Source organism: Pristiophorus japonicus, chromosome 8, assembly GCF_044704955.1.
Source record: "Pristiophorus japonicus isolate sPriJap1 chromosome 8, sPriJap1.hap1, whole genome shotgun sequence".
In the NCBI taxonomy this organism is placed as follows: Eukaryota; Metazoa; Chordata; class Chondrichthyes; family Pristiophoridae; genus Pristiophorus; species Pristiophorus japonicus.
Genome location: NC_091984.1, coordinates 33883980 through 33896218, shown reverse-complemented (window position 1 = coordinate 33896218; position 12239 = coordinate 33883980). Strand labels below are relative to the sequence as shown.

Genomic DNA, 12239 nt, shown 5'->3' with positions numbered 1-12239 from the left:
GATCAAGGGGTATGGAGAGAAAGCAGGAAAGGGGTACTGAGGGAATAATCATCCATGATCTTATCGAAGGGCCTGCACCGATTTTCTATGTTTCTATGTTTTCCTGGAGTGCTTTGTGGCTAATACAGCTAGGGGCCTCAGAATTTGTGACACTGGCACAATGGCCACCTCATGAAAACCAAAATCGAACGATTAGTGATCCATGTAATAAGAAAAGAATCTTAAGGCCTCTGGTTCCATGCAGTGGCAGAGGAGTGGTAGCAAAACCCTGCTACCACGTTCTGTTGTGTGTGCTACAGTGTATGTAAAATGTAATTCCAATGGGGACAAAGTTGCATGAACAACAAATTTGAGTGACAACTTAAATGTTTAACAGACAACAGTCAGCTTCTGCTCATTTGTGCAGCAATTGTCCATATCACAATACAGTAATTAAATGCTGTAATGCTAAAACACATTTGTTTAACACTACCTGTAAAACCTAGTTCAGTACTGTTCAAAACCTTGGACTACAAGGACAAAATGTTCCATTGGGGAGGGCCTGCTGAAATACACTTTCTGAACTTTTGGACAACTTGGCTTGTGCTAGATGGGACTATGCATAAACTGAAGGTAATTTATTTCCTCATTCTAAATTGATTTATTTTTGTACAAAAAATGAATTTTGAAAGCAAACAGAGCAGCTTGAGGGTAACTAATACAAAGAGAGTGGGGAATGGAAAGGAAACAGGATGAGGCATCCTCTGACCTCTCACCCTTACAGCGAATGAGTAGAGTGTCAGGGAACAATGGATGGAGGATTGAGGCGCGAGTGGGAGTAGAGCAATATTGATTGGAAGTTAAGTAGATAGTTGAAAAGGCAATGAGGGTGGGATAGTAGTTGTAGCAAGGAAGTGGAAGGGGCAGTAGGAAAATGAATAGCTAGAGGACATAATGGAGCAAGGGGGTGGGGGAAAGCATGAGTAACTGGGGGAAGGGAAGAGAGCTACTGATGGCTACATTTTCCCTGCACTCCCCACCCCAAATGCAGCCTGCAGTCATTGGTGGCTCCTTTCCTCGTCACATTGCGCACTATCTTCCAACCAAAAGAACCATCTTCCAGAAAAAGACAGAGAAAGAAACAGACAGAGTTAAGAGGATGAGAGAGAAAGTCAGGTTCAGAAGCAGAGACAGAGAGAGTGAAACAGCAATACAAGGACTGCAAAGATTATTGTGCAATGCCATGCAAGATCTACTAGCAATATTAAAATTCAATGCGTTTTCAAATTCAACTTTTCCCATGATGATTTCCTGTGTCCACGTTATAATAGAAATTACCTATGAAACCTTTTCAATCTGTAATTAAACCCATCTCCCAGTGCAGGCACTGTAGTGTCATCACTGCCAGGGCAGTGTAATTTCAGCGTGACATAGGAATTTAGAATGGAATTGTCAAAATAAGGACAGAATGTGTAACTTTAAAATAAAGAATGAATCATGTCTGCATTCTCTGGTCCTATTATTCCTGCCCTCTAACCCCGCTTCACTTGAAGACGACACCTGGACTTGACTCAATGTTCAATGCCTCAGGAGATTAACTAGTTGTATGGAGATTGTTTCCTACATTAAAATTCTTGCTTTCCTCTTGGTCACACATTTGCTAACACCTTACAGTAAAACCCACGTCCATTACTTTTAATAGGTAACATTGTAATGCATGCTATTCACTCTTTCTACCATTGATAGTGGTGTGGCAAATTGCCCAGGCTGATTTCACCAGTTCGACAGGTGGCAAGGAAAATATTGATCCAATTTACTTTATATGCTGTCCAATCTGGGCCAATTGGTAAAACCTCTCTGCAAAGAAACACTTGCACCATCTATCTCTTCAAAGCCCCCACTACTCACTCTTCTTGATAGCTTGTCATGGCTTCTCATTTCTCTTCACCACCTCTGCTGATTCAAATTCCAGTGTGAAGAGTGAATGTGATAGTCAGAGGGGCAAGTTGGGAGGTTTGGTTTGAGGATACGGTTGCCAACTATAGTTCGACATATTTGTGGAGGTTTCATGACATGATCTCCTGCCTCTGATCACCCCATCCAATTAAACAGCCTTTCCTCCCCCACCTCCAATATTTTTTTATAACTAATAAATGAAAATGTTAAAAATTTAAAAAAAAACATTTTTTGATGCACCTATGATTTTATTTCCCTCCCAGGTTGCTCAGAGCAGTGTCCACGAGATTAATCTTTAAACCTGAAGACACCAAGCCAAACCTGGAACATTGCCGATCCTTTTTAAAAGGGTTGGGAGATATGAAACACATGGGGGGAAAAAAAGGAAGAAAATGGGAAAGAGGTTGCAGTGGAGTTAAAAGTACAGTTGCGTTGAAAGGATTAGAAGGAAAACTAGAAGTTTCAGAAAAATTGGTGGTATTGAGTACAGGAGGTTAGCTGGTGAAGTTTGAGCAATGAAGAGAAAGAAAAAATATGTATACAAGCACAGGAAAGTCTTCAGAAGCTTAAAGGAAACATAGAAACATAGAAATTGACAGCACATTTCGGCCCATCGTGTCCACGCCACCCGACAAAGAGTCGCAAGGCCCTTGGTCAGCAGCCCTGAAGGTTACATATAAACCTATGAACAATGGCGGAAGGCAAAGAGCAGCCTGCCCAACCAGTCCGCCTCACACAACTGCGACACCCCTTATACAGTGAAACATTCTACACTCCAACCCAAATGGAGCCATGTGATCTCTGGGAGAGGCAAAACCCAGGCCAATTTTGGGAGAAAAAATCTGGGAAAATTCCTCTCTGACCCATCCAGGCGATTGAAACTAGTCCAGGAGATTACCCTGGCCGTATTCGATTCCCTGCAATACTTACCATTATATCTGCACCATCCAACAAAGGGTCCGTAACCCTGCAGGTTATGGCACTTTAAGTGCCCATCCAACCATCGCTTAAAATTGGTGAGGATTTCTGCATCCATCACTCTTCCAGGCAGCGAGCTCCAGATCCCCACAACCCTTTGTGTAAGGAAACCCCCCATCCTCAAATCCCCTCTAAACCTTCTACCAACCACCTTAAAACTATGCCCCCTCGTAACAGACCCTTACCCTTCCACCAATGGAAATAGGCCCTTACTATCCACTATGTCCAGGCCCCTCAATATTTTGTACGCCTCAATGAGGTCTCCTCTCAACCTCCTCTGTTCCAATGAGAACAAACACAGCCTATCCAATCTGTCCTCAAAGCTAAGATTCTCCATTCCAGGCAGCATCCTAATAAATCTCCTCTGCACCCTCTCTAGTGCAATCACGTCCTTCCTATAATAGTGACCAGAACTGCATAGTATTCCAACTGTGGCCTAACCAAAGTATTATACAATTTAAGCATAACCTCCTTATATTCTATGCTTCAGCCAATAAAGGCAAGCATTCCATATGCCTTAACCACCTTATCCACCTGGCCTGCTACTTTCAGGGATCTGTGGACAAGCACTCCAAGGTCCCTTTGTTCATCTACACTATTAAGTGGCCTACCGCTTAATGTGTTAAGCCTTCCCAAAGTGCATCACCTCACCCTTCTCTGAATTAAATTCCATTTTCCACTGCTCTGTCCACCTGACCAGTAGATTGATATCCTCCTGCAGCCCATGATTTTCCTCTTCATTATCAACCACACAGCCAATTTTAGTGTCGTCTGCAAACTTCTTAATCATACTTCCCATATTCAAATCTAAATCGTTGATATATACCACAAAAAACAAGGGATCCAGTACTGAGCCCGGAGTGTAGACTTTTATAAAAAAAGCACAAAACCAGTGACAGGACTAAAAAATAAAAAGGGCTATGGGGAAGAGCAGGGGTAGATAGCTCTTTCAACGAGCTGGCACACACACGATAGACTGAATGGTCTCCATGTAAGAACATAATAGGAACAGGAGTAGGCCATACAGCCCCTCGAGCCTGCTCCGCCATTCAATAAGATCATGGCTGATCTGATCATAGACTCAGCTCCACTTTCCCACCCGCTCCCCATAATCCCTTAACCCTTATCGTTTAAGAAACTGTCTCGCTCAGTTTTAAATTTCTCCTCATCTGTTTTAAATGGACAGCCCCTTATTCTAAGATCATGCCTCTAGTTCTAGTCTCCCTCATCAGTGGAAACCTCCTCTCTGCATCCACCTTGTCAAGCCTTCTCATAATCTTATACGTTTCGATAAGATCACCTCTCATTCTTCTGAATTCCAATGAGTAGAGGCCCAACCTACTCAACCTTTCCTCCTAAGTCAATCCCCTCATCCCCAGAATCAACCTAGTGAACTGCCTCCAAAGCAAGGATATCCTTTCGTAAATATGGAAACCAAAACTGCACGCAGTATTCCAGGTGTGGCCTCACCAATACCTTGTATAGCTGTAGCAAGACTAACCTGCTTTTATACTCCATCCCCTTTGCAATAAAACCCATGATACCATTGGCCTTCCTGATCACTTGCTATACCTGCATACTATCCTTTTGTATTTCATGCACAAGTAGCCCCCAGGTCCCGCTGTACTGCGGCACTTTGCAATCTTTCTCCATTTAAATAATAACTTGCTCTTTGATTTTTTTTCTGCCAAAGTGCATGACCTCAGACTGACAGATTTAATAATTGAACATTTAAATCTGTCAGTCTTAAATGTTTATTGTCAAGTCCATTAGCTTATACCATGCAATGTTATCTTATCATTTACAGAAGATGATAATAACTATCAACCGTGCGGAGCAAAGGAGGACGGGCGGCGGCTCCGCTACAGTGCACGTGTTAACTCCATACAAGGAGCTTGCGGTGGCCTTGGTGGGGCCTGAAAGCCGTTCGGTCACGCCCCGTGGTGTGGCCGAGCCCACCTTTGAGGCTTGTGAGTAATGGGAACTGTGCAATGTGTCAAACATTACTAAATACATGCTAAAAATATCATAGTTACGCATGTAATATTATGCAATTATAATTCAATAATTTTGATGTACTCTTGATCTACGAATGAGGCCACGTTAGCCCTGGTGAACCCTTGTGCATATGGGGTTTTGAAAAGTATTGCAATGTTTTGGGTTATTGAAATATTGATATTGAAATAATGATATATATTGATATGTATTGTTATAAGTTGTTCAGAAATTTCATTCATCTTTCTAAGGTTAAGTGTCCGTTGATTTAGCGGTGACATCCGCAAACACCGACCCTTCCAACAGCTCGCAGGAGGAAGAGACGAGGAGGAGGATGTTACTACTCAAGTCATAACACAATTTGAGCCGGAGCAAGGAGGAGGAGGATGATGAGGAGAATGTTTTTGTGGGGGGGGGGTGGGAAACAACCTGCGGCCATCTCTATTGAGATGGATGATGCACCGGGACCAAGCGGTGTGCAGCTGGCGACGCCAAGGCGCGTAATTTTGCAAACGCCGACCCCACGGAGATCCAGTCAGCGGGGTGAGCAATCGCCTACCATGGAAGGCCAGACAGAGCTTATTATTATCCCTGTGCAGGGAGACGGTCGCGAATGGTTGCGACCTTCTCCAGGGTTTTGCGGGATTCTCTGCAAACTGGAGCCAGTTTCCAGCAACCTGGAGCCAGTTCTGCACCAACTTCTCCAACTCCTACGGCATGTGTTGCTGGCTGGACACGGCGCTGCACCTCAAGATGTCGTGTCTGCTCGTGGCGAGACCCCAAGCGAGTACGGAGGACACAGTTCCTCCTGACTTGGAAGTGGAGCTTCAGGCTTCCGCTTCGTCACCTCCACCACGGCAGGAAGTCTTGCCGTCCCACTCTGCACAACGTCTTGGTGTCGGTCTGCGTAGACCAAAACGGGCGGGTGGGGTACGAACACAGGGTGGGACTGGACCTGGAGGGAAACGTGGCCACAGGTAGGGAGGGGGGAGCGTTTACAAAAGTTTATTCTTTCAATGTTCAATTGCTCTTGTTTTTTGAAATGTTAATTGTTAATTGTTAAGGTTTTGCGGATTTGAGGGAAGGGTGGATTGGTGCGGGGGGTTGGAGCGAGTGTATAGTTAAAAAATTTATTAAAAATTCATTGTTATATTTGTTAATAAAAAATGTTCTTTAATTCAATAAATTGTGTTACATTAGTTATCAACATCCACATTTGTTTATTCTTTTACTATACAAGTACTTTACTTACACTAAACTTTATATTTAAACTAAGCATAAATTCCAATGATAGGCCAGTGCAGGAAAGACAACAAGGAAACCCCACGCAAATGAAACTTTTGAATAACCCTAACTGTAAATCAACATCTGAATGCCCACATTTAGCGAGTGGAACCCCTTTCTGTTACGAAAGACCTCCGCATTCTTTAAGGGCAATGTGCATACAGCCTATTGCTATTCTCGAGAAACCCAAAGTTCTCTCGGTCTATGCCTCCCTGGTCACTGTGAAGCTTATGAAGTCCCTCCACGAGCATAAAGAGCTTCAGTCACCTGTCAAATGCAGCAGTGTGTAGCGTGCTGATAGAAATGGCAGATGTCGAATTTTAATAATCTCTCAACAATACCTAATCACTGTACTCTGCACTCTCTATGCTGTTTACTAGCCAGTTTGATAGGACCCAACAATATCAGTAAATAACTAGACTATGTAAAAGCTATTTACAAAATATATAAAAGCTTTTTTCCAAAAATAACTGGATACCTCTTTTTATTCCCTGTTCCAATATTCTGAGTACAATTATCTTTAAATAACTCACAACTAATCCTCCACCATTCCTCTGAAGTCAAAATGGCATTCGTAGTGCCCATTATCCTTCTCTTACGCCCAGAAAAAGCAACTATTTCTCAGCACTCTTTTGGGCCTTGCATCGGCCCAGCGAAGTGCATGCTAGATGCTGAAACTTGGGATGGGCCTTGTATGGGCTATAATTTCGCCGATCTTCTCGCCGATCAAAGTGGAAACTTAGGCACCTGTTTTTCCGGCGATATTATGGGCCTAGTTTCCACTTTTTGCTCAAAATGGGCGATAGAGGTCAGTTTTGGGCCATAGATGGGTGATGTGGAGTGGAAAGTCTAGCCCAGTGTGTCCTCCTCACACGTTGCTTTTCCTCCCATCTTTGTATCGTCAGCAAACTTGGCTACGTTACACTCAATCCTTTCTTCCAAGTCATTAATATAGATTAGAAATAGTTGGGGTCCAGCACTGATCCCTGCGTCACCCCACTAGTTATTGGTTGCCAACCAGAGAATAAACTATTTATCCAGACTCTCTGTTCTATGTTAGTTAGCCAATCCTCTATCCATGTTAATATATTACCCCCAACCCAGTGAACTTTTATCTTGTGCAGTAACCGTCTGTGCTGTATGATTTAAAAAAATATATACATCTAAAGTTTGTTTGAAAAATACAACCACTATGGATGAGAGTTATATTTTTTTTTAAATTCCCAGAGTGGGAAACAGATTAAAAGAAACAGAAACACTGGGAAGACGACTTGAGAGATAGTAGAGCTGTGCTTAAATGAAACAAGCACCAGATGTGAGAGTTAAAAGGAAGCAGAAAACTATACCTGTACTTAAAATGAGAAACAATGGAGCAACACTAAAAAAAAAACCCACACACCTCAGGAGCTGAATGAGGAGAAAAAGAAACAAACTGCTGAGTTCTGGGATTCACATCTGTGCCAGCTCTGCACATTCTGATCCAGCTTTGTAGATTTTGGAGCAAGCAGGGCAGCAACAGGAGGGTGATCAGAAGCAACCAGGGTCCAAGTGGTCAGGTTCTTTTTGAAGTTTCAAGCAGGGTTGAGGGAGAAGCTGGAACCATGTGGGACAGAGTCAAGAGCAGGCTCGAAACAGCCATGAGCAAGTAGCACAGGGAATTAATGGACCAAGTATTTTAAATGTTGGGGTGGGGCCAAGAAGAAATGGGTGGGAGTTGAGGGAGGAGTGTTTACCTATCTCTCTCTTTTATTCATACTTAATTCTTGATCTCTCTCTCTTTAAAAGTGCCAGCTTGGCGTGGTGATTGATTCATAGGTGAGAAAGCTGAGTGTTCAAGGCCCACTCCAGAATTAGAATATTTAATTTAGACTGACACTTTAGTATAGTACTGGGTGGAGCGCTGCGTTGTCAGAGGTACCAACTTCTGGATGAAATGTTAAACCAAGGCCCAACCTCTCTGCTCAAGTAGATTCCCAAGGCATTGTGAAAAATAGCAAGGGAGTTTTCCCATTGCTTTGGCCAACATTAAATCGCTCAACAAACATTACTTTAATGGATTAGCTGGTCATTTATCTCGCTGTTGTTTATGGAACATGGTTGTGCGCAAACAGGCAGTCAAATCTATCTAAATAACAACAGCAACTACATGCCAAAACAAATTCAGTGGCTGTGAAGCATATCCTGCAATTTTCTTTTTACTATGGGCCTATTATAAAAATATTTTCCACTAGTCCAGAAACTAGTACAATAATAACTGAATATCGCAATATTATTGAGGTCAGCAGCTGAAATAACATGGTTTGGTATTTGTCCTTAGAAATACAGCAAAGATTATAATCCAGATCAGACCAACTGCTCCTTGCATTTCATTTTTTTTTAAACTTACCTATGTTATTCAACAACAACAACTTTTATTTATATAGTGCTTTAACGTAGTAAAATGTCCCAAGACGCTTCACAGCAGTGTTGTAAGACAAAACATTGATGACGAGATTCAACACCGCCTCCAGTGCGCCAGTGCAGTCTTCAGCCACCTGAGGAAGAGTGTGTTCGAAGACCAGGCCCTCAAATCTGCCACCAAGCTCGTGGTCTACAGGGCTGTAGTAATACCCGCCCTCCTGTATGGCTCAGAGACATAGACCATGTACAGTAGACATCTTAAGTCGCTGGAGAAATACCATCAACGACGTCTCCGCAAGATCCTACAAATCCCCTGGGAGGACAGATGCACCAACATTAGCGCCCTCAACCAGGCCAACATCCCCAGCATTGAAGCACTGATCACACTTGATCAGCTCCACTGGGCAGGCCAAAGTTTGCATGCCAGACACGAGACTCCCAAAGCAAGCGCTCTACTCGGAACTCCTTCACGGCAAACGAGCCAAAGGTGGGCAGAGGAAACGTTACAAGGACACCTTCAAAGCCTCCCTGATAAAATGCAACATCCCCACTGACACCTGAGAGTCCTTGGCCAAAGACCGCCCCAAGTGGAGGAAGTGCATCCGGGAGGGCGCTGAGCGCCTAGAGTCTCATCGCCAAGAGCACATAGAAATCAAGCGCAGGCAGCAGAAAGAGCGTGCGGCAAACCAGTCCCACCCTCCCTTACCCTCAACGACTATCTGTCCCACCTGTGACAGGGACTGTGGTTCTTGTATTGGACTGTTCAGCCACCAAAGGACTCATTTTAAGAGTGGAAGCTTTCCTCGATTCCGAGGGACTGCCTATGATGAAAACAAAACAAATACATTTGACACCGAGCCACAAAAGAAATTACAGCAGATGACCAAAAGCTGGGTTAAAGAGGTAGGTTTTATGGAGAGTCTTAAAAGGAGGAAAGCGGGTAGAGGCAGAGAGGTTTGGGAGGGAGTTCCAGAGCTTAGGGTCCATGCAGCTGAAGGCACGGCCACCGATGGTTAAGCAGTTATAATCAGGGATGCTCAAGAGGGCAGAATTTGAGGAGCGCAGACACTCGTGGGGTTATGAGGCTGAAAGAGATTACAGAGATAGGGAGGAGCGAGGCCATGGAGGGATTTGTGAATTTTGAAATCGAAGCGTTGCTTAAACAGGAGCCAATGTAGGTCAGTGAGCACAGGGGTGATGGGTGATCGTGAGTTGGTGCGAGTTAGGACACAAGCTGCCAGGTTTTGGATGACCAAGTTTACGTACTGTAGAATGTGGGAGGCCAGCTAGGGATGTGTTGAAGTAGTCAAATCTAGAGGCGGATCAACGGATGAGAGTTTCATCAGCAGAAGAGCTGAGGCAGAGGCGGAGGCGGGCTATGTTACGGAAGTGGAAATAGGCGGTTTTAGCTATGCCGCAGATATGTGGTTAGAAGCTCATTTCAGGGTCAAATATGACGCTTAGGTTGCGAACAGCCTTGTTTGGCCTCAAATAGATGCTAGGGAGAGGGATGGAGTCAGTGGCTAGGGAACACAGTTTGAGGCGGAGACCAAAGACAATGGTTTCGGTCTTCCCCATATTTAATTGGAGAAAATCTCTACACATCCAGTACTGGATGTCGGACAAGCAGTCTGACAATTTAGAGTCCATGGAGGGGTCGAGAGAAGTGGTGGAGAGGCAGAGCTGGGTGTCGTCGGTATACATGTGGAAACTGACTCCGTGTTTTCATATGATATCTCCAAGGGGCAGCATAGAGATTAGAAATAGGAGGGGGGGTCAAGGTTAGATTATATTCATAGATTAAGCCACTAGCCTTTATCCTAAAATATTCTTTTAACTTGTATACTGGCCTCAAAATTGATAAGTGTGAGGATGGTTCCAGTAACTCAACTACTCAATTATTTTCAGTCTCTGTTCCTCCAGGATTTAGTTAAATCACTAAAATTTCATAAAAGACTGCTGCCTAATGTGTTGCGACAGAATTGAGAGCAAATTAAATGCAAAATATGCAAAATAAATTCAGGTGGCCATACTCCTATTATATTTTGCATGTTTGTTTGTGACAAACCATTCATTTTAAAATTGAACAATCCAGCATTTTCTTCTTAATTTCGAGGCCACTTATTAAATAGTTACTTAACGAGAAAAATACAAAGACTTAATAACTTTAAAATAATGGCAACCACATTTGCAGATGAATTAAATAACCAAACAGGTCTATAACCCACCACCTGCATCTATTACTGAAGTAGTCGATGATATCAGGATAAGAAATACTATCTGTCTAAAATCTTGCAGGCTTTCTTTGAATCGGTTTTAAAAGCAGAAGACATAAAAACGAGAGTAATCAGTAAATGTATCTACAACATTTAGGATTATATTCAGCAATCAGAAGATAAATTTCCTTTCAAAAGCATGACACTATACACTAACAGTTGGCAATATTAAGTTTTCAAAGCAATTTCAGCTACTGAAATTATAAACAGCCAGAAGCAGAATTGTGTCATCAATTTTACCCTTATTATAGCAAACTGAAGGATTAAAAATATCACCAGTATCAAGTATTGACAAACATTGGCTAACAGATCATGTTGTGAAACAGTCTCACATGCAATATGTTGCAATCAACTACAGAGTACAACTAAATTATACAAGGTAGAAATATAATCATTTGGTTAAAATTTCCTGAGAAATCTCAGTTTCAAGCTATAGAACTGAAAACACAGAGGTTCCTATAAACAAGATGCGGAGCGATCGATTCCATCCCTCTCACTGGCAACTGTCGGAGGCTGAATCAGACCGTTCGCAACCCCTTAATTTTCATCACCAAGACCGCCTGCTTTCACATCCCTAATATCACCTGTCTCCGCCCCTACCTCAACTCGTCTGCTGTTGAAACCCTCATCAATGACTTAGTTACCTCTACAATTGACTATTCCAATGCTCTCCTGGCCAGCCCCCCACTTCTAAACCAGAGTTCAGGTGCCACATAAAAGGTTACTGCACAAGATAAAAGTTCACAGGGTTGGGGGTAATATATTAGCATGGATAGAGGATTGGCTAACTAAGAGTCAGGATAAATGGTTCATTCTCTGGTTGGCAACCAGTAACATGCCACGGGGATCAGTGCTGGGACCCCAACTATTTACAAATCTATATTAATGACTTGGAAGAAGGGACAGAGTGTAAAATAGCCAAGTTTGCTGACGATACAAAGATGGGAGGAAAAGCAATGTGTGAGGAGGACAAAAAATCTGCAAAAGGATGTAGACAGGTTAAGTGAGTGGGCAAAAATTTGGCAGATGGAGTATAATGTTGGAAAGTGAGGGGTTATGTACTTTGGCAGAAAAAAAAAATCAAAAAGCAAGTTATTATTTAAATGGAGAAAGATTGCAAAGTGCCGCAGTACAGCAGGACCTGAGGGTACTTGTGTATAAAACACAAAAGGATAGTATGCAGGTACAGCAAGTGATCAGGAAGGCCAATGGTATCTTGGCCTTTATTGCAAAGGGGATAGAGTATAAAAGCAGGGAAGTCTTGCTACAGTTATGCAAGTTATTAGTGAGGCCACACCTGGAGTACTGCGTGCAGTTTTGGTTTCCATATTTACGAAAGGATATACTTGCTTTGGAGGCAGTTCAGAGAAG

General features: G+C 42.9%; 1 protein-coding gene across 6 annotated transcripts in view; it reads right to left on the bottom strand.

Annotated features, from left to right (window-relative positions):
- The window catches only part of snx7 (sorting nexin 7), a 119530-nt gene that overhangs the window by 103963 nt on the left and 3328 nt on the right, over window positions 1–12239 (bottom strand). Inside the window, exon 2 of one of the 6 annotated variants that reach the window (XM_070886656.1) lies at window positions 9321–9413. The exons of the other annotated variants lie outside the window; for them this stretch is intronic. The gene's annotated coding sequence lies outside the window, so the exon portion shown is untranslated. The remainder of the gene's footprint in view (window positions 1–9320; window positions 9414–12239) is intronic. 6 annotated transcript variants of the gene reach the window in all.